At 45.1% G+C, this 27,500-nt stretch overlaps 1 protein-coding gene across 3 annotated transcripts in view; it reads left to right on the top strand.

Moving 5' to 3' along the window:
• LOC143028531 (uncharacterized) overlaps window positions 1-27,500 on the top strand; it is a 389,399-nt gene that overhangs the window by 161,728 nt on the left and 200,171 nt on the right. For all 3 annotated transcript variants that reach the window (XM_076190787.1, XM_076190786.1, XM_076190783.1), the window contains exon 2: window positions 21,571-21,677. The gene's annotated coding sequence lies outside the window, so the exon portion shown is untranslated. The remainder of the gene's footprint in view (window positions 1-21,570; window positions 21,678-27,500) is intronic.

Raw genomic sequence — 27,500 nt, 5'->3', positions numbered from 1 at the left:
CGTGGTTATTTTCTTGTATGTTTTCTTATATCGTCTCTCTTTCGTAGCACAGTCATGTACCTAAGCAGAAGCTAAAATGTTTTTTCGAAGAGTGTAGATACTAGTAATGATTTATGATGATCATTATACCTGTAACACGCAGAGGTAAATGTGATAGGAAATGTATCAGTGACCTCATACCCAGGGATTTTGCAACCACTCTGTCCAAGTTTCGGGTACGATGAGGTACGATATTGTACTCCAGTACGTACTTTGTATTGGTTTGTATGCACAGCGATCGTTCACATCCTGTTACCAGGGTAGACGCTCTAGAGAATTATGCGTCAACTCTCGCGCGCGCACACACACACACACACACACACACGACCATGTGTTTCGTCTCTGTCGCTAGGTACCATGATGGTTGCCTTTAACCGCGAGTAATGAAATTGAACACATGAAAGAGACTGCAAAAAGACCATGAGGCCTATACTAGGCAGTTCCATGTCCATTACCACCTGTCATCTCCATCCATAAAGTTGTCTAACCGTTTCCTAAAACAATCGATAATGCCAGCGCTCACTACCTGGTTACTAAGTCTGTTCCATTCATTGACCACCCTATTAGTAAACAAATTCTTGTCTATTCCCTTCTTAAGTCTAAATTTGTCTAGTTTAAATCCGTTACTGCGAGTCCTACCCTCTTGTCTTAATATGATGACCTTGTTTGCGTCACCCTTGTTAAAGCCTTTGATCCACTTGAACACCTCTATTAGATCACCCCGCACTCTGCGTCTTTCCAGAAAGTGTAAGTTAAGGTACCTAAGCCTCGCTTCGTTAGGTAAATTTCTGTGTCCTGGTTGTGGACAGCTAAGGGAGAGCAAAGGAGATCAGCAAACCTGTTTTGGTTAAAAAAAAATAAATAAAGAAAAAAAACGAGTCTTAGTGCCAAAGTGAAAAGGCTGATCTAGATAGGGGAGGGTGGAGGTGGTGGAGGGGGATGGATGGTGGAGGGTGCTGCGAGGGTGCCATGTCATGTAACCCAAGGAAGGGTCCGCAGTTAGGCACAGCCAGCATGCAGTGTCTCCACGTTCGTTCATGCAGGCTGGCTGGCTTAGCCGCAGTTCAGTTGCTAAACATGGATAGAACTGGTAACATCCTTTTACTTATTTTTTTTCTATTAAGTTCATGTTGCCATCTCTCACACTCGCACGCACACATACGCATACACACACATACACACACACACACACACACACACACACACACACACACACGCCATGCCTACACGCACGAGAGAGCACGCGCATACACGTACACACTCACGCACACAGAATAAGTGGAATCGCTCTCAAGAGGGGAAGCATAAATCCTGGAGGAGAGAAGAGAGAGAGGAGACTTGATTTGACTGTACAGAATGCGTCCAGGACAGAGATAGACCATTGTTTATAGTTTGATTTAAAAAAAAAAATTGTGCTACCGGAGCCACAGAAAAAAGTCATAAACCCAAAAACTACAGGATTCAATAATATGAGAATATACTCTACTTTAGAATAATTGATTGTAGTTATAGAGTTCAGTTTACATAAATTCCCAAAAACAAAGCTGAATAGAAATATATACAGGAAATTTTGCCAGGAATGGCGTCTCCGTTTTGATGGAATAATTATTCTTTAAGAAGCTTCTGGAGCCGCAAAAATAGTCTCAAAGAGCCGCATGTTGCTGACCAGTCTTAGGTGATAGACTTAGTTCTTATAGAATATTATAGGCGTATGTTATAGTTCGGGGTAGCCCAGTGGATACCGTGTCAAACTCATGGGCATGTGGTCGTGAGTTCGATACTCAGGGTCCGCTGCGTGCTTTTTGCGTTGGTACCCAGTAGCCCTGGCCAGGCGGGGAGGCGACCCAATCATCGGGAAAAAAAAAACGCTTGTCGCAACTGACGGAGCTGGCCTTAACATGGGTTTCTCACTTCCCACGAAGTAAGGTTAGACGGAGGATGCCCTCCTTGGCCTCAAAAGAGAGGCTTCAAATTGCACAATTTTGAAACAATGGCCATTGATATTTTTGAATGGTTTGCCTCAACTGGAATAAAATCGCGTGGTAGTGAAGTGAAAGTATTTTTTATATAGAATTTTGCTATCCTTCGTTTTACCCATATATAAAAAGGGGAAAGGGAACAAAAGAAAATACAAGAGTACAAAGTACCCGTAAAGTGCCGTTCCGCAGAGAAAAGAACCAAGGCTTTGCCAATTCATTCACTTATAGAAGGAGTAAGGAGGAGTTTTATCCTTCCATAGAGATATTAAACTCTCTAATTATCTCCCACCGTCTTCTGGGTCTGGTCTCTCTCTCTCTCTCTCTCTCTCTCTCTCTCTCTCTCTCTCTCTCTGCGACTTCGACGCTCCCTCCTCCCGGAGGACGTCGCCCTAGGGTGCTCCTCCTCCAAGGCCAACCCCCTCGGAGGATCTCTTGGAGCGCGGGCACCAGAGTACCCGTTTTCTCCTCCCCGTCTCCGTTTTCTTTGCAATACTCCCTCATTCTCCCCCTCCCCCCAACTAACTCTGGTGTCTGTTAACAGATGAGTAATTTGTTCGACTTTGTTTCCCTCTTTAAGTCTTGTGTTGTATTGACAGCTTGACGAGGAGCGAGTGATGCCTTCCCGCCGGCGGGCGGGTCCAACCAAGGCTTCACACCCCCTTAACCCTCTTCCACCCTAACCAATTCAGTCATTTCTCTCTCTCTCTCTCTCTCTCTCTCTCTCTCTCTCTCTCTCTCTCTCTCTCTCTCTCTCTCTCTCTCTCTCTCTCTCTCTCTCTCTCTCTCTCTCTCTCTCTCTCTCTCTCTCTCTCTCTCTCTCTCTCTCTCTCTCTCTCTCTCTCTCTCTCTCTCTCTCTCTCTCTCTCTTGACTCCAGACCCAGATACACAAATACATACACACGCGTGCACACGCACACACATACACACACACACGTATGTATATACACGCATACAGGCACACCACACACACACACACACACACACACACACACACACACACACACACACACACACACACACACACACACACAGAGAGAGAGAGAGAGAGAGAGAGAGAGAGAGAGTCACGTCCTTTCCCGACTTCTCGGTGGAAAACTCCAGACAAGATTAAAAGTGTATTAACCTTGGGAGACCTGGAGACCTCGTTCCGGGGGCGGAGGGGGGTGGGTGGGTGTGGGGGAGTGATGGCAGGACAGTTTAGCGCCATCTTCTCCATTTCTTCTGTCAATAAAGCTGTTCCACTAAAAGGTAATGACATATGCTCATAATAGGTGTTTGGATGAGTCCTCTCACAGGCCCAACGCCCCTGAACACTCTTATCCGCGTCGTTCTCCTTCCAACTGGTTCGTGCTACTGAGTACGTAGGACTCGTCACCCCTGGGGGAGTGAGTTCGATTCCCAGGGCCTGCAGCGGGCTATATCCCGTTGGTTCCTCTCGTGGGCAATAGGGGAGGCGACTCAACAAGCCTTCAGAAAAAAAAAATGCTTGCAGCAACTGAAAGCGTTTTGATCTACTAGGGGTTTCTCACTTCCTAATGCGGGGTAGGATGGTGAGAGAGAGAGAGAGAGAGAGAGAGAGAGAGAGAGAGAGAGAGATAGACAGACAGAGACTCATTTCTCCCGATGTTGTCTCCGGGAAAAGCTACACGCCCACAAACTCGTGGGTTCCCGTGCTACTCTTCGCGCGACAACCTTCCACTCTGTTCTTCTTTCTCTTCGTCTTCTATTTCTTCTTCTTATTATTATTATTATTCTACTTCGTCCTCTTCTTCGCCTTCTTTCTCTTCTTCCTTTTCTTCTTCATCCTCCTCCTCTTCGTTTTCTTCTTACCCTTCTTTTACTTCTACTTCGCCTTCTTTGTCCTCTCGTTTTCTTCTTCGTCGTCGTCGTATTTGTTTTATTGTTCGTCTTCTTTCTCTTCTTTTCTTCTTCATCCTCCTCTTCTTCGTTTTCTTCTTCGCCTTCTTCCTCTTCTTCTTTTTCTTCTCCTCACGATATCAGCTGCTTCCATCTCTTCGGGTGTCATATAGAAGGCCTTAGGCGAAGAGGGGTAAAGGGGATAGTCGAAGGAACTGGTATTGGCTGTCATGATTCCCCTTCGTTCGTTCGTTCGTTCGCTCCTTTGTTCCTTCCTTCTTCCACGTCTTTCCTGTCGCCCTCACCTTCAGTAGGAAACCGGGTCACCCTCCCTTTCCCCCTTCACCCCCCTTCCCCTTCCCTCTGCCTCCACAGGGGTTTGGGGTGTTACTATTACAAGACCACCCTGGTTGGGTGTTCACTTTACCCCATGAGCCTAGTCTTCAAACTCTCTCTCTCTCTCTTCACCTGTCTGTGAGTGAGCCTTATATCATCCCACGTGTGATTTGACGAGTGTAAGTACGGCTTCAAAAGTCCTTTTTCGAAACCCGTGTGATTCTCCTTAGGACCCAGACAGGAGTCTTGGGGTCCTTCTGGCTGTGCGTCGAGTTCGAGAAGACATGTCGTCGTCGTCGTCGCCGCCGTGGCCGTGATGGGCCTTTGTTGGCGCCGATGGTGGGCTGGCTAACAAGGCGCCTGTGCCGGTATGGCTCGCGGGGTCCCGGCGACACTTGTGGCGAACCGCAGCCTTGATGTGGTTAGAGGCCGGGGGGCTGGCGGGGGCTTGATGAATGGCTTTGTGTGTTTTGACGGGTGTCGACGACTGCGGCGGCGACGGCGTGGAGGTGGCTGTGGCGGCGGCGGAGGAGGAGGATCGAGGTACCTCCGTCTGGCCAGTGAACGTGAACGTGTGTACCTCAAGTCGACTTCTGAAAAGACAGCTGCCTCTGTCATTGGAAGGAGTAGTTGGGGGTGGTGGAAGTGAATGAGGAGGAGGAGAAGGAGGAGGCTATAGAGACAGTCGTCTGAGGTAAGACCAACATCCTGAATGTGTGCGTAAGGATGGAAGTCATATGAAAGATTACAAAAGAAAAAGGAACTTGAGGAAGGGAGCGGTATAGGTTGTGTAGATGGATGGGTCGGTAAGAGAACGAGAAGGATGGGTGTTGGAGGGGGGGGGCAAAACAGGGGTTTATGTGTCTTGGTCCCTCCCCAGAAGGGACGTTCTGGGGATCGTTGCAAGGAGACTTGTGGCGAAAAAGGATCGTTGGCGTCTTTGGGGTTGCGGGGAGGAAGAACAGGTGCCGAGAGGGGAGGCTGCCGGGACCATTCTCCTGGCCGCTTGTCCGGACTTTGGGTTGAAGATAGAAGAGTTGAGATTAGACAGCAAAGATCTCAGCATCGAACTCCATTGCTAACATCGACCCTCTTATTTGTGTGTGTGTGTGCGCGTGCGTGCGCGCGTGTGTGTGATTATCTAATTGTAATATCTAGGAACAAAGCACATAGGGTCCTGTCTATCTAGTCATCATACATATGTGTGTGTGTGTGTGTGCATATATGTTTTAAGAATCTTACACGTACAAACATCCACACCATCCTGGTGAGTGCCGCACTCACCACCTCCTCTAGTGGCTGCCGCATCAATGACGTCACCAGTGACGTCATTAACCACCTGAACCACAGCAGCACCAGACACCAGCAACACCAGAGGGCGTTGTTCGCCCAATTCACCAATCCATGTTTTACAGAGTTCTCCCCTCTGTTGAAGCCTTGCGCTCTCTCTCTCTCTCTCTCTCTCTCTCTCTCTCTCTCTCTCTCTCTTTCTCTCTCTCTCTCTCTCTCTCTCTCTCTCTCTCTCTCTCTTTCTTTCTTACTTTTACTCCTTCACCCCCTTGCAATCTATAAAACATCTCTCGACACACACAAACACACCCATCCCTCCCCATTAAGGTTACCCACTGTGCACGTTGGGATGGGGGTGTGATGGGAGGTTGTCTCTCTTTCCCTCTACCCCTCTTGTTGTCAAGGTATTAGAAGATTGAGCACCCTGCTGTAAGTACTACTACTACTAGTAGTAATACTTAAGCAAAAGTGGAGCGTCGTAGTCGTAGTAGTACCAGTAGTACCTTAACAGAAGTGGAACCAGAAGTACCGCGATCGGGCCTGTTGGCGCTGATGAGCATTGCAGCTCCCAGGGCACGGCACAGGCATCGGGGATCCCGTCTCCTCCTCCTCCTCCCCCTCCCCCTCCCCCCTCCTCCTCCTCCTCCTCCTCCTCCTCCTCCTCCTCCTCCTCCTCCTCCTCCTCCTCCTCCTCCTCCTCCTCCTCCTCCTCCTCCTCCTTATCCTGCTCCTCCTCCCCAGAGGTACAAGAGTTTCTCAAGACGCGTATCCTTGTCTTTGTGTGACCTGTGACTTTTTACGTTGCTTTACAAGTATATGTTTTCCTTTCATCGCATGTGCCCCTCTGTATGAACATGTCATTTGGTTCAAGTGTTACGTGTCTGTGTGATGTGGTCTTCATAGACAGTGACTTCTGTCTCGTGCGCGTCTTTGGGATGTGATCATCTCTTCACAATACACAGAGCCACTGTGACTTTTCCTGTTTTATTTTCTTAGGTTACAGTCTACCTTTGATTAATATTTTGTCGTGAATTAATTTATTGTTCCCATGGTAGATCCATATCCTGATGTACCTTATGTCATATAAAATATTTATGTGTATTTTTGTCTATATTTTTTGTGTATTTTATTCTCAATTGATCTCTTTCCGGGTAGTGGCATGGGCCTTATATAATTTGCTCTGTCTAATACTGGGCGATTTTATTCAGAATTTCTTCGAGCCTTAGACCGAAACGAGGTCTCCGCTAATTAGTGCCCGTTTTAAGATGGTATGTAGTCCGTCTCACTTCTGAAGGAAATTGTCTGGCTTCTGTAGCTACAAAACCCGTAGTGTGAGCGCACTCTAGCTTGTTCCATTGGCGTAGAAGGTATTTACATATGTCTGTCTCTGTTTTCTTCCCGCTCTCCCCCACCCGACTCTCTCTCCCTCCCTCCTTCCCTCCCTCCCTCTCTCCCACCCACCCACTCTCCTCTCTGCCCCCTTCCCCCCGCTCTCTCCCTTTGCCCACTTACATATTTCAAGGATCGAAAAAAATGACACCCTAGAAGCGCACCGCATTGCATTTGGAGGAAGCCCCACACTGTGGGGAGACTTAGCTCATGCTCACTGAATGCAGCCAAGTTCAACGTCACCAGCGCTTCTTCCTCGATGAGGACTTGAACCTCTACGATGATGCATCTGTGAACAAGCAATTACGGCCATCACACTTGCGCTTGCGTGCCCGTGTGAGATTTTCTTTAGAAAAAAAAACAAATTAGTCATTAATGAGTCTGCGGTTGGGAATGGCACATGTGTGTGTGTGTTGGGGGTGGGGGTGGTATTAGGCCTCCGAACAGATGGGCACTCGTAATGACACGCATAGTCAAGTGCCAGGAGGAATTTCGTTTGGATTCTGAAGAGAATTCGCTGTATTCCAAATGATATCTTGGGGATCGGCTGCTGATGCTGTTGCACTTGCACATCACAGGAGCTTTTTGGGCTTCGGCAACCGGAGACCACATCACTGTCGGGACGTTGAAGTAGAATTTGTTCGAGGTTTGTAAGATTGATGTGAAATGCGATACGGTGAAGCTGGGAGTAACAGAGACGAATGTAAAATTTATAACCATGTATTTTTTCATGTTTTGATTTTTATTCTATTTTGTTTATTTATTTCTTACTTTGGTTATTATTTTCGTTTTCATTTTCATTTTATTTGTATGTTATTTTCATTTAAAAGTTTATTTTATTCATGTATTATTTTATTTTTTATTTTGTTTGTTAATCATTATTTATTTTTATTTAATTCATTCATTCATTCATGCATTAAAGGGAAATGTAGAGCCTATACTCCTTGTAACAGTAACGTTAAGATTTAGACCCGATGACGTGACGACAAGGTGTTGTGCGTGACACGTTGCTTCATTACGTGACCACGTGTCTCCAAAGGTAACGCCCCGAATGAGCTGACCACGCTTACAGCAGCGTCAGCAGGGGTGCGACTTCCTTGGAGCGTGGCTCGAAAATCAGCGATGTCAGCAGGTTTGGCGGACTTGCCACCTGAGGGAAGAAAGGGGCTTCAGCTTGGCCACAGACATTTTGCAAAGTTGTTTGTCGTGAAAAAGAAGCTTGTTGTGGACTGTAGATAAATTTTTAGTACGCACATACATATATATATATACATACATATATATGCCAAAAGGCTCTTTTCCCTAGGGAGCTACACATACATATGCTAAAAGGCACTTTCCCCCTTAAAAGGGGGTTAGCCAGCTAAGGCAAGCACCCAGCCTTCACCCATCCAACATCCCTTTCCTCTCCCCTTCCCCCCACATTCCCATCTCCCCCCCCCTTCCCCACCCACCTCCCGGGCCAGGCCTTCGTTATGGTAAACACATAAAACTCCGCATAAATTTAATTGCTGCCTGCTGCTCCATAATCTTATTTTTGGGTATGTCGGAGTGTATGCATTAGTGTTTCGTGGCTTGTAACCAGCGCTTCTGTCCTTTAGGGCAGTATCTCAACGAAAAGGTGGAGTGGTACAGATGGCTCCGTATGTTCCGTTCTATATTACCGAAAGGGTTTTTTTGCCCTTTACCAGGGAGGTAGCCATTTCATCCCCAACGATTTCCCCTCCCATCCACCACCCTTTCCTCTCTCTCACATCTTAGCTCAGATGGTAAAAGAGAAATTTAAGGAGAGTAGGAGGACGGAGAGATGGAGGAAATTATAATGCTATCATCATTCTCTCTCTGTCCCTCTCTCTCTCTCTCTCTCTCTCTCTCTCTCTCTCTCTCTCTCTCTCTCTCTCTCTCTCTCTCTCTCTCTCTCTCTCTGTCTCTCTCTCTCTCTCTGAGATGTGTCTCCAGTTAGAAAAGACTACTTAGTGGATCTGGTCCGTAGGGGTGTAATTGATTTCCTTTAGATATCGACTACATTATACATACAGTGTTTGAGTGATTTACCCAGGTTGAGTTGAGCACTGAATATATTTCTTCTTCATTTTCCCCCTAACTATACTGAAGCGCACCAATCCAACCTTTTCGGTAGTACCAAGTCAGATCGCATTAAATATTAAGTTTAAGTAAGATTGTTCTGTGATGTTCTTAGCGTAGTCCTCTTTAAAAATATATTTTGCTAAAATTAATGTGGATGTGTTTTATTGGAATTGAAGTATTATTTGATCAGCATGATTTGCTAATGATGCATAAAGTGTATTGTTCACGTGGAATCCTAAAACGTGGAATTATTGTATACCTTTTGACCTCTGATCAGCGTTCCCATTTTTCGCGTAACCGTCAAGAACCAATCAACGCCAGTCGGGCAGGGAACGAAAGAATGGATCTGGCAATCGGTCAACCAGCTTATGAAGGCACGTCCATCGTGTATTGATCTGATCAAGTGTACACACAATGCCGCACGAAGACTAGTCGTCAGAGGAATGGTTCATCAACAAAGCCATGGACTGTCTATCACGAGGATGAGATGAGCCGACGAGGAATAGTGGACATTTGTGCTCATATATTGGGAATATGACTGGTTTGGCTTCATTACCACCACTGCCTTCTTTTTGATCTGGTGCATAGTCATCTAACCAGTCAAACCGTATCGGTTATCTTATCAGGGTGGACGAACCCCTGTGTATGTGTGTGTGTGTGTGTGTGTGTGTGCGCGTGTGCGTGTGTGTGCGCGCGTTCATGAAATACTCATCCCCTTTTTTTCCCATTTGTACAGGTTTTCGGGAGTTTTTTTCATAGAATTATTCCGACGTGTGTGTGTGTACGGGAGGCAGTGTGGTAATGGTGCCCATAATGTAAGATGACCAACAGGCAGTAGTTTGCCTTATAGAAAACGGAAGAATGAAAGAACGTTCCAGAATGCTCTTGGGCAACAATAAGAATATACAAATCCTGCGGATGAGTCTGTGGGTCTGTGAGTCTATTGGATATCAACCTGTAATTATTATTATTATTGTTTTATTTATTTGTTTATTTTTTATATAAATGTTGTCTTCAGCGGTTTCGCTGAGGATGGCTGAGAGGCTGAAAGCAGCCTGCGCGCGTGTGTGCGTTTGTAAAAAAAAAAAAGTAAATAAAGTAAAATAAATAAAGAGATAAATACATGTGGGGTTCAGTGATTATGTAAACGATTACCAGCGCTCGTGATGCCCCGTGGAGGTTGGTATGCCCGCTTATGTGGGATGTGCACAAGGAGAACCGTCAATAAATGGCGATATGTGGCATCTGTATAGATGCAGAGTTACCTCTTGTGTTTGTATGTGTGTGTGTGTATACCGAAGTATTGGGCACCCTATCTAATACCAGCATAAGATTCTTGAATACGAACATCGGGTGGGTGTACAACATTGTAAAATACACCAAATAAGGTTTCTACCCTCGAGTGAGTAAGCCTGAACGCTTCGTGCATTCCGATAGTCATCGTGTAACCGAAGAGGAAGAAGAGGGAATGTCGGGTTTGCCGTAGTGTGAACGAAGGGGAGTGGGCGATGGAGGAGGTGGGGGGTGGGGGGTTGATGATTTGAGCTTGTTCGGGGGATTTTGTCTTTTTTCCCGCAAAGTTGGATCTTATTGACCGAAATTATGGAACAGTTTTAGTTGCGGTAGCTGAAGTTGGCTCTCCCTCTCCAGCCCCAATTACACACACACGCTCCCCTCTCTTTCTCTCTTTCTCTCTGGCTTTCATCTACACTCCCCGCCTATCTTCTCTTCTCTTCTCTTTCTCTCTCGTTTTCCTGTACTCTCCTCTCTCTCTCTCTCTCTCTCTTCTCATTTTCTCCACTGTCCTCTATTTCTCTACTCTCCTCTTCTCCTGTTTTTCTCTCCTCTCCTCTTCCTCCTCTCTTCTCTTTTCTCCACTCTTCTCTCCACTCTTTCTCCTGTTTCTCTTCTCTCCACTCTTTCTCCTGTTTCTCTTCTCCCATTTCCATGCCAATCCACTCCTGTTCTCTTTCTCCTTTCATTAATCTTTCATTCCTTTCCTCTCCCCTCTCTGCTGTCTCTCCTTTCTCCTTTCTTCTCCTTGGCTTTCCTTTTTCCTCTTCCTGTCCGTCCCCCTCCATCTTTCTCCATTTCTCACCTCTCGCTCTCCCTCCCTCTCTTTCCATCTCTTTCCCCCTCTCTCCGTTTTCCCTTTCCCTCTCCCCCCTCAGTCTTAAAAATGTCCACACTTTGGAAAGTTGATGAGTTATGCTTGCAATTAGAAGTCAACCCGCCAGCTATAAGGGAGGGGAGGTGGTCACTGGAATGGTGGTGGTGGTGGTGTGTGTGTGTTTGTGTGTTTGTGTGTGGAGGGCGTAGGTGGGTGAATAGGTGTACGGATGAATGGAAAGTGGACGGAGGCCTAGAACATGATAATTGGTACGTGGGCAGAAGGTGAATTGGAAGATTTGATACAAATCTCCTAGCAAGTTAGACTGACATTCTCTTTGGTCTTGTGCATCCCTCCTTTCCTCCGAAGGGCATTTGCTTGGTCCAAAGGACAGAAACAATATTCCGTGTAATATTCTCTTCAAAACATGAATGATATCCTCGTGTAGGCCATTTGTGAACGTGAGTAATTGGTATGAAAATCTGGTCAGAGTATGCTTATGAGAAGTATACTCTGTTATTGTGGTAATGTGTTATGCTATTTTTTATATATTTTTACGAAAGGATCTTACTGAACGTGGTAGTAAGTGGACGTAGATACGAAAATGGCCGTTGCATGAGTTTGCATAGGTGACGAAACGCGGGTGAAGACGCGCGCGCTGATTGGCCGAGGTATACTGGGAGGATGACGTCATGTCGTATGGTCGTGCAAACAGTCGACAGAGAAGAGGAAAAGAGAGATGGAGAAAGAGAAAGATGCAAATCCTCAGGGTCCATCCGGGTCACAAGTGGACAAGAACTTTGTGTCCAATTGAAAGCTTAAAGCATCTGAACTTGTACCATTCTGAAAATTTTGACTATGTACGTAGGAGGGGCAGTGAATGTTTTTTCGATGGTTGTATATGCGTCGACTCGGGACCCCTCCCCATCCTTATATGGGAGAAATGGCCCTTTCGTATGTGTGTACATATATAATGTACATATGTATATATACTATACGGAATTTTTAACCTGATTCCAAAGAAATTGCATTAATGCATTAACAAATTTATATGGTTTGTATATATCTATATATTTTTTATATGTTCTTAATGGTTAGCTTCAGGTGTCTGTAGTATTACAGTGAGCCATATACATATTCCTCCTCTTCTTCCTCTGCCCCTCCTCTTCCTCCTCCTCCTCCCTGGCCCCTGCCCCGTCTTCTCTTCTTCTCCAATTCCTCTTCCTCCACCGACCCCTTCTTTTACGTCTCTGCTCCTCTTCCTCTTCCTCTTCTTCATCCTTTTCATCCATAATGTAACTGTAAATTGAAGGTTTAGAGTGTTGAGCGCGTGGCTATTTATGTATTCATTTTATTATTATTCATTTGTTTAATTGATTACGTGTTTATGTATTTATTGATTTGGTTATTACCTATTTAATTATTCATTTACTTATTCATTTACTTATTTGTGTATTTGTTTATTTGTAACGTGTTGAAGGCAGTGTTATACGCAGATGTCACAGTATGTATCGATCCTTTGTTTGCCTTAATCATCACGAAAAGTAGACATCTGTGACGAACAAAGACAGGCACATCTGGGGTTGGTGTGTAATAAGGACCATTTTGCTTTTTTGACTACAAGTTTTCTTTGTGATGTACTGCACTGTACTGTACTCTACTGTACATTGGGAATTGATCTCCGGTTCCATAACATCCACTTGGAGTCCACTGCTGGACAAAAGCCTCTCTCAAACCTCGTTTTGTGACATTCCCTTCGCGAGTTTCAAAATCGTGATATCCATCGATGGGTCCCATGGTGTTCTGAAGAGAAAGAGGGGGAGGGGGAATGGGGGAAGGGAAAGGGGGAATGAGAGAGAGGGGGAGGGAATGAGAGAAAGGGGGAGGGGGAAGGGGAGAGAGAGAGAGGAAGGGAAAAGAGAGGGAGAGGGGGGAGAGAAAGAGGGAGGGGAGAGAGTGGGAGGGGGAAGGAGAAAGAGAGAGGAAGGGAGAGGGGCAAGGAGAAAGGGAGAGAGAGAGAGTCACTAGCCCGCAGGACCGCAATTGCCACGGTCTGTTTTCTCAACAAAAGCGGGCAGCTCGGGTTGATGGCACTGACTGGGAACACTTGTATGGTCGTCTTGACAAAGAGCTTCGTTATCCCATATGTAAGACTATTTAACCCCACACCCCTCTCTCTCTCCTCTCTCTCTCTCTCTCTCTCTCTCTCTCTCTCTCTCTCTCTCTCTCTCTCTCTCTCTCTCTCTCTCTCTCTCTCTTGGTATGTCTCGTTGCCTCTCTCTGACAAGATATTATCTATATGGATAAAGCCTGTGAAGTGTTTGTGATAGTACTCTCTGTCTTTGTGTGTGTGTGTGTGTGTGGACCTGCTTCAAGCTTTCATCTCTAGATATCTCATTGAATCTACCCTCATAGTAGTCTTTACCCTCACCATCAAACGCTTAATATTACCAGAGTGAAGGAACAGCTTCAGTTCTGATACGTCGACACTCCCATGTTCGGGATAAGGGAGCAATGGGGAGACGATTCTCTCCGATGTCCATCATGGGTCCCGGAGCTAAAAGGAGGATGCATAAAACAAAAAACCGAAATGATGAGAACATAAGAATGGAGGAGACTGCAAGAGACCATAAGGCCTACACTAGGCAGTTCCATGTCCATTTACTACCTGTCGTCCCCACCCATGAAATGATCTAATCGTCTTTTAAAACAACCAACTGTTTCAGCGTTCAGTACATGGTTACCAGTCCAACCCAATTGTTAACCACTCTCATGGTAAACCAGTTCTTTCCTGTTTCTTAAACAAATTTATTTGCAATTTAATCCCATGACTGAAGTCTTGCCCTGCTGTCTTAATATGACCTAGCCTGCATCACCCTTGTTAAAGCAATTGACCCATTTGAATACCTCTATTAGATCACCCCACACTCTACGTCTATCCAGAGAGTGTAAGTTAAAGGGGAGGTCATTGTTGGGATTGCAGTGACGTGTAACGGAATGGAAAGGGGAAATGTGTATATCCAGATCGGTCCATTACGCTTAGTAGTGACCTCGGGGGCGAGTATGAAGGAAGCTGCAGCAGCACAATGTCCAGAGACAGTAGACGACGCATTAGCCCTGAAGTCCACGCCTTAAGGATATATTTCGTCTTGTAAAGATAGAAATAAAAAAAAGATCAATTTCGAAGGGTGGTTACGATAATTAGGGTGTCTGAAGGAATTATGAGTTTGTCTGCAGTTCGTGTCCCGGCTCTAGTGGGCGCTCTGTTCTCGGCCAGATGCTGCGTGCCTACCCAGGCAGGGTGATCTTCCGCAGCAAGGTCTGTTATTTGTTCGATTGTGTAGGCCGCGATGCTGTGTTAAAGTACACAGCTTAGACGCCATTTGGCCATATATATATATATATATATATATATATATATATATTATATATATATATATATATATGTGTGTGTGTGTGTGTGTGTGTGTGTGTGTGTGATAAGTATTTTAGACAAATGATTTGGATGATGGAGAACATAAACACAGGGGAAGGCTCGGAACCATAAACGCTCTAACGTTTCGTTCGCGTAGAACTTCTTCAGAGAGTGTATGTAGAACTGCAATTGAAGTTTATGTACTAAATCTAATTACCTTTTGGGATACTTGGGAAAGGTCGTTTTTCTGGCGTGTTCTAGAATTAAAATACTAGTTTGTTTAGCTAAATTGATAAACCCTCCTCGATGATTCGATGAATTATTAGTTGAAAATATATGCTGATTCAACAATTCTTCAAGTGAATTTATCAAAACCTTTATGTAGCACTTCAGCTCCTCTCCAGTTTGGTAAATGATCGAATTTTTCCGCATGAACTACTAAAGAATTAGATATCCTATGTGCTTTTATGTCGTTTTTATGTTCATAAATTCTTTATTCTAATCCCCTTGATGACTCGCCAAAATATGCCATTGAGCAACTACATAAAGGTTTTGATAAATTCACTAGAAGAATTGTTGAATCAGCATTTATTTCAACTAAGATTAACGCAATCAGCACGCGGCAGTCAGATTAAGATGAAAAGAGAATCACCCGGAACACAAGGGGGTCAGATGTCATAACCAAAATGTACGTGGGTTTAAAAGAATTCATATCTAATAATTGCTATCACTAGAAATTGTGCGTGAGACTAAAACTATCGCTAGACGGGACTCGACGGTGATAAGCTGTTCTGTAACGAACGCACGCGCGCACACACACACACACACACACACACACACACACACACACACACACACACACACACACACACACACACACACACACACACACACAGAGCTACGCCCCCAGAGTAAACGAATTGGTTAAGAGGCAAGAAATGATTGATGGTAGAATTTTCTGACTTTGTTGTCACTCAGGTTAGGTTAGGTTATGACAACAACTGATGATTTGAATGTGTTGGTAGAATCGCTACGCTGCGATGTAGAGGTAGACAAATGTTATTAATCAATTTACTGTATTTCTATTTTTAATTTTTTGTGGGGGTGCTTATGGGAAGGCACATTGTAAGACTTTTGTTCTAAGGTTCCTGAGCAGTCTTTCAACCTGATCACGGATGACATCACAAGAGATTTGCTTATTTGTCCATGATTAATATATTATAGTGATTTTGAAACATGTTTAGCATGAAGTGAGATACGGCATTCTAATGTATATGTATATATATATAAATATATATATATATATATATATATATATATATATATATATATATATATATATATATATATTGCTTTGTTTAGGAACAAGTTATACCAGACAGGTTGTTTTTCTTCAGAAAAAAAAAATAACGATAAGGTCCGCAAGTTGCACCTCGTCATGACGTCATGTCGTGTGTTATCTTTCCGTGACGAACTGATCTGTCCTTTTTCCGACGAAAATTACGTCATTCGACGTCATTTAGCTGTCACGCTTCCTGTTATTTCGTCTGTGCATCTGTGATATCACACGTAAGTTCCTTGCACGTAGATTAAAGATTCTGTGGTAATTTGTGCCTGAGTTTGTGTTCGTTGACCTCCACGAATACAAGGGATAATTATTGTACCCTCCTCCGTTATGATTATATATATATTTTTGATTATTATTATTATTATTATTGTTATTATTATTATTATTTCTGTTGTTTATAATGTTACGACTGGTGTTTTTCTTTCGTAGTTTCTGAGCTCAAGGATAGAAACTCGAGTCAACTTCAGCCCATACTTTTTTTTTATGTTGATGGTCTTACGTTGTATGACAATCTGGGCTTAGGTAAAAATGCAGCCGAGTTGTTAGGTTGAAGTCATGTAGATCTGCCTTGTTTGTTAGGGCACTTGAACTGGTTGAATTTGAATGGCATGGAGTTAGAAAATGCACACTCTAACCAAAACTCCCTCAGAACTAGTGGCTTCACTAAATATGTCAGCCATGTTGGCTGGCTGCCTTGACACCGCTGTGAATATTTCTCATAAGCTGTAATTAAATGCGCATAAATTGTTTCAGAGTTCTAAACAGTGGCTAAGTTTTGTTTTATCAACCAACTTCTGCCTACGGGGAAAAAACGTAGAGGCCTACTTAACAATTCAGAGTTGTGGCCTTTTTTGATAAAGAGGTGAAAAAACAGACGCTGTAATGATGGCGTTGTACCCTGACATTCTTTGACATTTTGTTAAAATATTTGTGGGAATAGTAATTGTAATTGCATCAACAGTAATGATTGTAATGAGATTTTTTCATTATTGCAATAGTTTTGCGTGAAAAGTATGCCCTTGTATTTACATAGATATAATAATTTATGTAAACTTAGAATGAAGAAACTTACGTTGGCTGTACCGAAATGTCACACTTATTACTCACGTTTTTTTCTCTTTTCTTTTTTCTTTTTCTTCTTTTCTTATTTCCTTCTTTTTGTGCGTATTTTTCTTTTCTCGTTTGAGTTTTTTAAGTAGGATAGTCGCTGTAGTGAATTTATAATTGTGGACGCTTGGCGCTTGCAGAGCGTGGGACTGCCAACATGAACACGTTGATAACTGTGGGACCAAATTAAGATTCACAGTCGGGTTCACCGTACATTTACCTTGAAGTAATGTTATGTGTGAACACTTATGAGTATCCGTGTTATGTGTGAACATTTCCGAGTAACAGTGTTATGTGTGAACACTTATGAGTAGCAGTGTTATGTGTGAGCAATTATGAATAGCCGTGTTGTGTGTGAATATTTCCGAGTAACAGTGTTATGTGTGAACGCTTACGTGTAACAATGTTATGTGTGAACGCTGAGTGGCAGTGTTATGTGTGAACACTAATGAGTAGCAGTGTTATTTATGAGTGTCCGTGTTAATGTTGAACATTTACGAGTAATAGTGTTATGTGTGAACACTCACAAGTAACCGTGTTAGAACACTTGTGTCGTAGCCATTTCACCTCATTCGCAGGTTTGTGAGGAAGATTTGATAGGCCTGACATCCAGCACTCTGTTGGGCGCTCTTCGTTATCGTAATGGCTCAGACTAACTTAGCAATTGTGAAAACGGTGGGGAGTGGATTAAGGAACTCGCTTGATGCGGGAGGATGAGAAGGTAATAAGTACCGGGCAATGCGGTCGACTTGGGAAGGGACGAGGAAGCACAGAGGGAATGGTGGAGTGTAAGACGAGAGAGAGAGAGAGAGAGAGAGAGAGAGAGAGAGAGAGAGAGAGAGAGAGAGAGAGAGAGATGATACGGCAAGGTTCCGTGTACGTCTGTGGACGCAAGATGACCTAAGAAAAGTAGTGGGATAGGTTGATGACGAAAAGGAGACGGAGAGTATTCGAATAATGAAAGTGAGAATGATTGAGAGTAGATGTAAAAAAATAAAAGGAGGAAATTCCGAAGAAGAGAAGAAGAAATGTTGGGAGATTGGAGGGATGTAGTTGGAGTAACTTGTTCGCAAATTGTGAAGAGGATTGACCGGAGACGATTGGGAAGAAGAGGGAGGGAGTGGTAGGTTGTGGGGAGGGGGAGAAGAGGAGAAATGGAGTAAAGGTGATCCAGGAGCAAACGAGAGTGGATTATGTAGACAGGATAGGGAGGAGATTGGTGGTCGTGTGGTTGGAACGGCTGGAAGAGGGGGTGGACGAGAGGGAGGGGACAGCGGAGGGGGAGGTGGAAAAGGGAGTGTGAGGGGGAGGGAACCGGAGTGGAGGAGGGGGAGAGTAGGAGGAGGGGGAGGGAGGGAGGGAGGGGTGGAGTTGCAGAACCACTGGAAGAAGTACTTGTTGATCTGACCTGCATACAGATGAACTTGTATCACCTGCGCCTTCCTTGCCGACTGCACAGTGGATGGTCTGCACGGGTTGTGGACGCTGCACCAAGCCCCACGCTTCAGTGGACTTCAGAGATCAGGCTCAGCACATGCTCGCATGCTGCGCCACGGTGCATGGTCAGTTTGGCTTCGGAAACTGAAACTGAACGCGGGCGCAACGGTTTCTTCCTCGTCCTTACTTTGTACTGACCACCCTTGCGCCTACCAATTCCAGGTTATTTTCTTACTGTCGCCGGGTGATTTTATTCAGTTTTTGAAAAGAAACGCATGGGTGCTGGTGCAGACGCTTGCTACCACTTTCGTCTTGTCAGTTGGTTGGGGCACTTATTTAGGACTTCGGTCGAGTCAACCGCTTGCAGACTCAAATGCATAGGCAGACTGCCTAAACTGTTACTCACAGTGTCCTTGAACTGATCGAGACGCAGACAGACAGACAGACAGACATACACCTATTCACATATTCAAATTTTCAACAGCCACAGTGGGGGAGGGGCGTCCCCCCACCACCGCTTCCTACACATAGGTGAATAAAATCGCCTGGCGGCAGGTAAAATAGATGCGAGAGGAGAGGAGAGTAACCGACACTACGGGTACTGGTAGACAGCGTTCCCTGCCCATTAGCTTAAGAAGAATGGAATGTTCGTACCTCAGCAACCTTCATGAACATTAAGATGAACACATTGCCCGCACAACACACTACGATCACACACACACACGAATCGTGGCGCAGTGGTAGAGTTTCCGCCTGCCACCACGTTGGTCCAGGTTCCAATCCCGTCCAGGGCTGAAATAATTTCAGTATAGCTACGCTTCGAGTCGTTACTCCAACTCACGTGGGCGGGGAGTTGGGTGTGTGTGTGTAAGGTCACAGTATTATCCATAGACCATTCATATATGAGCTGTCGGTCACGAGTCCAACACGTGATCCAAGACCATCACGCGCTTGCTGTCTCCTACGTCCTCATGTTTACCTTCGTTGATCCTTTTTCGTGTTTGTGTTTTTTTTTCTCTCTGTTCTCTCTTTTCTTTCTCTCTTCTGTTCTTTTCCTTTCCATTTGTTTTTTCGTTTGCTGTTCAAGTTCATTCTTTCTCTCTTCGCCTACCCTCGCCTCTAATCTGTTTTCTCCTTTCTTTACTCTCATTTCTTCTTTTCCTATTATTTCCTCTTACCATTTCTCCTCTACCCCCTCTCTATCTCTCTCTCTCCCTCTGTATTTTTCTCTCTCTCGCGTCAACTTTTTATCCCGAACGGAAGAAGAAGAAGAAGAAGAAAAAGAAATACAATAGAAATAAAATAAACGAATGCATCCCGCCACGAGGCACCAATCACAGCCAACACTCTCCACCAGGACCGCTGCTGTTACTACTGTACTACAACCCTCGGTGCTTTGCCGCATCCACGAATACTCCTTCCGTCCTGAGCGTGGCTACGTTTTCCTGTTTTATGCTGTTGTTTTAACTCGTATGTGCGCGCGTGGGAACGTACACACACACACACACACACACACACACACACACACACACACACACACACGTGGGCGGGGAGTTGGGTGTGTGTGTGTGTGTGCAAGGTCATAGCATTACCCATAGATCGGACCTACGAGCTCTGAGCTCTCTTCCAGGAGGGAAATAGCTGTCGATCACGAGTCCAACACGTGATCCAAAGACCAAGTGAATACACACACACACACAGAAGTCGATGGTGTTATAGTACCTCGCTCGACAGCAAATTCAGCGGCCCAAGTTCGAGTCTCGCCCAGGAACATTCCAGCACCGCTGCACTGCGAGCTGGCACTCCAACTCTGGTGGGCAAAAAGTTGTGTGTGTAAGGGTCATGTATGAGCTCTGAGTTCTCATCCGGGAGGGGAATAACTGTCGATCACGAGTCTAACACGTGATGCAAGACATGGATATACAGATATATTTGATCTGCAATGTGTCTTCTGTGGAAGCAGGGAAAATTATCCTAAGACTATCACAGAAAGACGAAATTGTATTTTCCCCAGTGGGGGAATGGGGAGAGGAAAGGAAAGGGGCCACTTACAAAGGAGTCCTTCTCCGAGAGAAAGATGTAGGTGGAGGGAAGCTTACGCTAGGAGGCGCTGAGTAATTGCGCCAGAAACTGTCACCTTGAAGGACTGTTGGGTCAGGTCACAGTTATTCAATGCTGGGAATCGGAGAGGGAACTCGAACCCGCGACTAGGAAGGTGCAAGGCATGACATGACATATATATATATATATATATATATATATATATATATATATATATATATATATATATATATATATATATATATATAAGAGCGACTTGGTTGAGGATAGAAGAGGAATGTTTCGGTGGAAAAATTTCACAGTTGCCGGCAATATTAATTCGTATAGTAATTGAATTTTTAAACTTGTTTGGACTCTTTCTACCTTCTCGACACACATATAGAAATTAAACTTGTTTGGACTCTGAATAAGAAACAAAGGCTCTTTCTACCTTCTCGACACACATATCAAAAAGTTTGAATGTAAAACTATATTTAGGCAAAAAAAATACAAAATGTCAAATATTTTCCAGTTCACACACTCACTCTCTCTCTCTCTCTCTCTCTCTCTCTCTCTCTCTCTCTCTCTCTCTCTCTCTCTCTCTCTCTCTCTCTCTCTCAGGGTTGTACCAAACCCGGACATGGACAGAGATGACAGGTTGTAAGGGACATGGAACTGTCAAGTGTAGGCCTTACGGTCTCCTGCAGTCCCCTTTACTCTTATGTTTGATCTTGATCGATCAAGCCTTGTTCAAGACGCCTATTGTTCAACTGAACTTGCTGACCAGGCGTTACTAAGAAACCAACAGTATCGGTTTTCAAGTTGATAGGTCTTCACACTGGATCAATTCTCGTCAAATCTGAGTTCGTTTGAATAGAAACGACTTCAGTGTCGATATTTTTTTTCCCAACCTCCAAATGCCAAATTACCTTTGCGTCATGTATTGAGAAATTGAATGACGAATTATGATAAATCAAACCTGAAGGGATGCCAGCCACATTGTTGGTATGTTCATAAAGAAACCTGGAATAATGGAAACTAAGACGTTGTCTAGTTTTTCAGACTCACAACAGTTACGCGTCTTCCTCTCAGCGTAGATTCCAAGGTTGTACTCAGATGTGGCTTTCTTTCCAGGTATGCAGCTTGGTCCACCTTCTGTCCACTTCGGGATGACGTGAGGTCACTGGCCTCCACTTTGTGGTGGATCAGCGTTGGTCCTGTGGTTGGTTGGTGGTGTATGGGTAAGCAACTTTTTTTTTTTTTTTTTTTTTTTGGGGGGGGATACCTCACCTCAACCCTCCCCTCTCCTCACCCCTCCCATCACCTCTTCTCACCCCTCCCATCATCTCCCCTCCGCTCCCCTCACCCCTTCTTTGGCGAGGTTTGAGGGATGAGAGCTCAGAGCTCATATATGACCGATCTATGGGTAATGCTGTGACTTTACACGCACACACACCCAACTCCCCGCCCAGAAGAGTTGAAGTAACGACCTGCAGCACAGCGATACTGAAATTATTTCAACCCTGTGTGTGTGTGTGTGTGTGTGTGTGTGTGTGTGTGTGCGTGCGCGTGTGTGTGTGTAGTGACTCATGAATGTCTGTAAATATGTTGTATGTATTATGTTCACTATAGCATCTTTTTAAACCGCTGTGAGTGCTCAAGATAGTTGAGCATTCACAGCCTCATCAGGGATGGGACGACCAGCCTTGTGCGAGAGATAATTACATCGGGTTATAATGACAGGCAAAGCTTGTTAATAGGAAGAAGACCTTTTATATCCACATCAAGGTCGACTTCAAAGGAAGATTAAAAAATATATATATGAAATGCAGGTAAGTAGACTAGTAAAGTTAGCGTAACAGGCGGACATTACCGCACGCTGCTTGAATCTTAACACTCGAAAGCGTATTACATTTCGTTATGTCTGTGGGTTCCACACGACTGCGGCCGATTCCAAACTTGGCACGGGGTATTTCGGTGATTTCTTCATCAAAAGGGTTGACGCTTTCACTGGTGTTTGGCCACCAAACCAAAGCTTCGTTATCGAATTTATCATTATTATTTTATTTTATTTATTTACTATATATATATACAGTATATATATATATATATATATATATATATATATATATATATATATATATATTATGCAAGACGAACGTCAGATGGAATCATCTCTTACACCCATCAACACCCTTACCTTCATCGGAAGGTGCAGTCCTAAGGGGCTGGGATTCGGTGTCTAGACCGGACTCAGGATCTCTATATACTATTTCACCATTTCACTTTAGGTCTAACAACCGGTGACTACTCTCCTCCCTCCTCCTCGTCCAGATATAACTGGTGAAAGTCATACATTGATACAACACAGACAATCTATGGATGAGGTCAAGGATCGTAGCCAGCTAATGTGGGCTGCGGGTTCGTAATTGAAATTCGAGGTAGTAGTTATTATCACCCTCTTATTGTCTTGAACTCCTAGTGAAATGTGTGAATTTTCATTGGAGTCTTGCGGGAGTGGGGGGAGGGGAGAGGTCACCCTTTAAAGGGAGTCGACCTCGAGATTCGACTCTCCAAGGAGGACGAGGAGGAGAAGGGAGGAGTACTAAAACCTGGGCCGATCCCTCAGGAGTTGGGCCGAGGACGTAAACCACGGGGGAGCGCGGAGAACCCACGCCCCTGGGGCGGGCGCGGCGAAAGGCGGAATTCCTTGGTGGTCCTCGCAGGCCGGGGCGGAGCGGGCCGGGCCGGGGCGGGTCTGGGCACTGCCGCCTTGGGGGCTCCGTGGATCGAGGCATCAAGCCTGAACGGGCGGTTCCCCCCCCCCTATTCCCTCCTTTCCATATCTACCCGAATTGCCTGTACTATAGTTTTCTCTTCCTTCTCCTCCTCTTGCTCTTCTTCCTGCGCCCACTTGGCGTATTTATTTATTTATTTATTTATTTTCATCTTCATCTTTTTCTTCTATTCTTCCGTCTCTCTCTCTCTCTCTCTCTCTCTCTCTCTCTCTCTCTCTCTCTCTCTCTCTCTCTCTCTCTCTCTCTCTCTCTCTCTCTCTCTATTATCTATTCCTTTTTCTTCTCCCTCCCAATGTCCTACTATTCTACCTCAGGGTGCATTGATACCTAGTCCCGTACCTATTCCTCCCAATTGTCGTCCCTTGTTTCCTCCCTATTGTCGTCCCTTGTTCATAGGTAACATCGGTCCTGGTACAATGCTTTCAGAGTCTCCAACCTTAGGGCCTTGTGAGGCCAGCGACCTTAGGACATCCTCAGAACGAGTCTCGTTCCTGTTAACCCCCTATTACCCTTCCCCCATTCTCCCCCATGCACTTCTCCATGTACAAATACGGATAGGTGAAACTGATGCACATCGGGTGACTTGTACGTGATTACCACACATCAAAATTAAGGAGACTGCAAAAGACCATAAGGCCTACACTAGACAGTTCTGTGCCCCTTACCACCTGTCATTCCCATCCATAAAGTTATCTAGTCTTTTGAAACAACCAATTGCTTGAGCTCTCGCTAAATGGTTATTATATCTATTTCATTCGTTAACTACTCTATTTGTAAACCCGTCCTTGCCTATTTCCTTCTTGAAGTGGATCTACACTGCGCGGTACTGTGTCAGGTTCATTTGTCCTCAGTTGTACCTCCTCAGGACCTCTGCCCCCTGTCCTCAGGTTCCTCTCAATGGACACAATCGGAAGTGTTCATGTCCCGCATCATCCTAGTTACGTGTTCGAGTACCCCCACGTCTCACCGATTCCCAGCAGTGACTGTAGTTACCTGCCCCAACACTTCCTAAACCGATTGATAGAGCAAAGCTGACGGCTTCGGCCGCAGCCACTGAGCGCCTTATGGCCTAGGCTCCTCGCCTTCCCGTGGTTCTCCATCGTGTAGGGAATTTCATTGCAAGGGTCCGCTTAACCTACCCTCTCCTTCTCCTCCTCCTCCTCCTCCTCCTCCTCCTCCTCCTCCTCCTCCTCCTCCTCCTCCTCCTCCTTCTCCTTCTCCTCCCTCTCCTTCTCCTCCCTTCTCCCGCTCCATTGCTCTCAGTCCTTTCACTCCCGACGCCTCTTTTGCTCTTTTGTCCACCACTGTATTCTCTTACCATGACAACCCCCCTCTCTACCAGTACATTGTTTTTTATTGTCTCCATTATTTCCCCTGTACAGGTACTTTCTAAATTGCCCTCTCTCTCTCTCTCTCTCTCTCTCTCTCTCTCTCTCTCTCTCTCTCTCTCTCTCTCTCTCTCTCTCTCTCTCTCTCTCTCTCTCTCTCTCTCTCCCTCTCTGTTATCCCCTCTCTCCCTCCCTCTCTGTTATCCCCTCTCTCCCTCCCTCTCTGTTATCCCCTCTCTCCCTCCCTCTCTGTTATCCCCTCTCTCCCTCTCTCTCTGTTATCCCCTCTCTCCCTCTCACCCTCTCTTTCTCTCTCTCTCTCTTTCTTTCTCTTTCTCCCTGTTATCCCCTCTCTCCCTCCCTCCCTCCTTCCCTCCCCCTCTGTCCACAGACCTCATTCCATAATGACCTCCCAATTTCCTTATTGGTCTACATAACCCTCCTTCCTCCAGTGTACGGTACTCTCCATCACACATTCCTCTCCCCCCCTCCCCTCCCCTCCCTTCCCTCGACCCCATTACCGGCCTCCTGCAACATGTCCGAATGTACGGTGAATTGTAGCGAACCCGCATTTCGACCTTCCTCGGATGAGTAATCAGAGGAAGTTCCCGAACAACTCCCCAACCAAACTTCAAAGTGAACATAAAACTTACCCGACGCGACCTACGGGCCAGTCTAGTGGCCGTGGTCGGATCCTTCGGGGCTACGGATCTGGAGGTAGATTATTGTAAAAGCTCGGTGGTCATTGCATATCGTGGTGGACTTTCTCGATTTTGCCACTCCTCCCGTGCCCGGGGCATATTTGGTCCCTACACTGTGCTTTGCTAACGTGGGTTGGGGTAAAGGGGGGGGGGCACCTCTGGAGTTGCCACAGGTCACCAACTAATTTGCTACAGATCGCGGTCAACAGCCTTCGTCACGGAACGTCAGAGTAGTATTTCGGTTGCCCTAGGTTTGTTAATGATGAAATATACATGGCGTTTATATTTTATATTTTTTATTTATTTAATTTATCTTATTGTTATAATTTTTATCTATGTATTATATATATATATATATATATATATATATATATATATATATATATATATTTTTTTTTTTTTTTTTTTTTTTTTTTAATATATACACATATACACACACACATACTGAAATACGTTTTTGGGAAATAATTACTAGACAGAGGAAAATTATTTCTGTTCGATTCCAAATTGCAAAATTACAAATGACTTGCAGTATATTTGGTTGAAGCAGTTTTTCGTGTTTTCCAAAGACGGTGATACATCACATTAAAAAAATAATGATAAATCACGAAGTGGCCAGAATTGCACGCGTACCGAGACCGCTAAAGTATGTGTCTAATTAAGTCATATGGCGTTAATAGGCATCTCTGAGATTAACGGCGGCTCCCTCTGTGCATTACCGTGTTCTCTGGGCCTTGGGTCCGGGAATAATGGAACTGCCTAGTGTAGGCCTCATGGTCTCTTGCAGTCTCCTTCATTCTTATGTACCACATTTACCCTCGTTCTGTTTTACTTTCCAGTCACTATTTTTCTTTACTGATTATATGATATATTCGTGAACATTTTGCTTGTAGCATAACCACTATCAGCCTGTTTTTTTTCTATTTATTAATTTATTTTTTATTTCATTTGTTGATTTTTTTCTTTGTTCGTGAGTATCCCCGCAAATTGTCTGCGGACTCGTAAGCACTTTGTCATTTTCATTTCAGTGGCCTTTCTAAGTAGTACGAAATACTGGCCGAGAATCGAGTGCAGTCTAGTGTTGCCACGGTTCCCAAACCGCCGGGAAGACGGGTCTCTCGTTAGTAACCGTGTTAATGAGTGAACGGTGAAAGGATCTGTCTAAAGATGGTGGTCGGCATGATCATCGACAAGGCCTGCGTGACGCCTCTGCGTTAGGGGGTGGGTGGGAGGGGCGTCAAGTAATAACCACGCCACGTCCTTTGCACCCTTGCCAGCGTCTGCCCACTTCGTCACCTTATCTTGATACTAGAAGGATTCATAACACCCCCCCCCCTGCTTCTTCTGGTTCTGGTTATTCTTCTTCGGCTTCGTCTACCGCCGCTTCTTCTGGTTCTCGTTCTTCTTCTTGTGCTTCTTCTACTCCTGCTTCTGGTTCTTCTGCTTCTACTGCTTCTTCTTCAGCTTCTTCTTCTTCTGGTTCTTCTACTTCGGCTTCTTTTACTTCTTCCTTCCTTCCTTGCCTCCTCCCCCTTCCTCCCTTCCTCCTCCTTTCCATCTCCTCCCCCCTTCCTCCTCCTTTCCATCCCCACTTCCTTTCCTCCGTGTTTTTTTTTTTTTTTTTTTTTGCGTCGGAATAAGTTTCGGGGGTATTGCTCGAGAGTGGAGGCGTCGCTTGTTTTTCTCTCTTTTTTCAATACGATGCGAAACAGTTGTGTGGTGTAGCGTGCGTTTTGGGGTGGCATTTTGTACTTATTGTGCTTATCTGCCTCGGTTACGGTTTCGTTTAATTAAGTCAGCGGTCGATTTCCGGACAGAATGAGCTTGCAATCGGCCGTGCATTATCGTGTTGCTGTGTGTGTGTGTGTGTGTGTGTGTGTGTGTGTGTGTGTGTGTGTATTCACCTTGGTATTAGGATCACGTGTTGGATTCATGATCGACAGCTATTTTCCTCCCGGGAGAGAGCTCAGAGCTCGTATGACCGATCTATGGGTAATGCTATGACCTTTCACACACACACACACACACACACACACACACACACACACACACACACACACACACACACACACACACACACACACACACATCCAACTCCCCGCCCACGAGAGTCAGAGTAACGACCCGAAGCGCAGCGATACCGAAATAATTTCGGCCCTGGGCAGGATTCGAACCAGGAACTGCGAGCACCCCCGTACTTCGCAGTCCAGTGCTCTACCAACCGCACCAACCGTGTG

This window comes from Oratosquilla oratoria, chromosome 9, assembly GCF_046742065.1.
Source record: "Oratosquilla oratoria isolate Oo_2021 chromosome 9, ASM4674206v1, whole genome shotgun sequence".
NCBI lineage: Eukaryota > Metazoa > Arthropoda > Malacostraca > Stomatopoda > Squillidae > Oratosquilla > Oratosquilla oratoria.
This window is presented reverse-complemented; position numbering and strand designations above follow the sequence as displayed.